Raw genomic sequence first — 2,134 nt, 5'->3', positions numbered from 1 at the left:
GAATATTATCTACGAATCTAGAATTGAACTCGAAAGTGGGAATTCTATATTGCATATAGGATTGAGTAGGGCAAGTTCTTGAACTCGGGCATCGGGGAACGGATTCGTGGTTAGGATAGACATATACCTAATTACCTTGCTTGGTTGATTTACAGGAATTATAAATGCGTTCTTGTTGATTCTAACTCCATAGACATATAGGCGTTAGGTTAGCTTGAATAGGCGAGTAAGAACTCGACAGATTCTTATGAGCAATATTAACCCTGTCAACCAATAAGCTAGATAAATTAGTCGGTCAATTCAATTGAAGAATACAATAGGATTGTTAGATAGACCATAACCCTAGATCGTTTTCATTACATTGATATCATTAAAATCTGCTCTTCCTCTGTTCAAAGTTTATTATTTATATTTTTCTTATTTAATTAGTTAGAATAAAATATTTTTAGATTTAATTCTTATTTAGATAATTAAGATAGGCTAATTTAGTTAATAGCTAATCATAAGTCCTCGTGGGTTCGACATCCGACTTTGAGTCACTTTATTACTTGACGACCGCGTATACTTGCGTGAGTGTGTTTGGTCGCAACAAGTTTTTGGCGCCGTTGCCGGGGACTTAGAAATTAGCTACGTGACTAAGTTAAGCTTTTATTAGATATTTGTTTTCAAGTTTTAATTTTCAGTTTGCCTGGTTTGTGTCAACGCAGGGTTTACTCTCGAATGCAGAGGAGTAGAAGTGCAAACAACCTCATTCCTCTTGATCCAGAAATCGAACGAACATTACATAGAGTGAGAAGGGAACACGAAGCTAGAACGAGAATAGAAAGAGATTTGGACATCGCAATCCAACCACAGCCAATAGATATGGCAGGCAATGAAGAGCGTCCGGTAATCGAAGCCGCAAGGCCCAATCTTGCGAATATGACTCAGGCTATTGTGAAGCCTGATATCACTGGGCATTTTGAACTCAAACAGTACATGGTACAGCTGATTCAGTCCACAGGACAATATGTGGGTCTATCTCATGAGGACCCGCAGAGGCATATTCAGAACTTCTTGGAAATCACGGACACTTACAATTATCCGAACGTCTCCAAGGACTATGTCAGGCTGACACTATTCCCTTTTTCACTGTTGGGGGAAGCTAAAGAATGGTTGCAAAAGGAGCCCGCGAACTCTATCCACACTTGGGATGATCTAGCAAGGAAATTCCTGATCAAGTTTTTCCCAACTAAGAAGACAAAGTCGTTGAGGAGCCAAATTCTTGGGTTCCAACAACGGGATGGCGAGACACTTCGTCAAGCTTGGGAAAGATACAAGAAACTACTCAGAGACTGCCCGCATCATTGTCAAACTGATGAGGTATTGGGTCACACTTTTGTTGATGGGTTAGATGAAGCATCAAAGATGAATCTTGACTCAGCTTGTGGGGGTAGTTGCATGGCAAGACCGTATAGTGAAATACAACTCCTGCTAAATAATTTCACTGCTAATGACCATAATTGGCAAGGAGAGGGGGATTCACGAAGGGTAATTAAACAGAAGGCCGCCGGTTTGATTGAGCTTGATGACTTTTCCGCCATGAGAGCCGATATAGCAAAATTGGCAAATCAGATGAATAGAATGACAACACAACAAATGCAACATGTACAGCAGATGTCTATTTGTTGCGAACTATGCGGAGACAGTCATATGATTGACATATGCCCCACGAATCCTGCATCTATATACTATGTGGGACAACAAAACAGAGGTCCTATGAATCAACATGCGCAATATGGGAACACTTACAACCCAAACTGGAGGAATCATCCTAACTTCTCATGGGGCGGGAGTCAACAGAATCAGTATAGGCCTCAAGGGAATTTTACTCAACCTCAGAAGCCACCCCAACAAATGGAAGAAAGTACGAATGACTTGCTGAAAAAGTTGTTACTAGACAATCAACAGCTCAGGACCGATTTCAGAAATCTTGAGAGGCAAATGGGGCAGTTAGCAGCAAACCAAAATACTAGACCTACAGGCTCACTTCCCAGTGATACAGAGAAGAACCCTCAAATTAATGCAGTTACACTTAGAAACGGGAGGGAACTAGAGGAAGCGCCAAGGAAGATAAAAGAAAAACCTATACCTG

This window comes from Nicotiana tomentosiformis, chromosome 3 (assembly GCF_000390325.3).
Source record: "Nicotiana tomentosiformis chromosome 3, ASM39032v3, whole genome shotgun sequence".
Taxonomy (NCBI): Eukaryota; Viridiplantae; Streptophyta; class Magnoliopsida; order Solanales; family Solanaceae; genus Nicotiana; species Nicotiana tomentosiformis.
The sequence above is the reverse complement of the archived record's forward strand: the minus strand, read 5'-3'. Positions refer to the sequence as shown.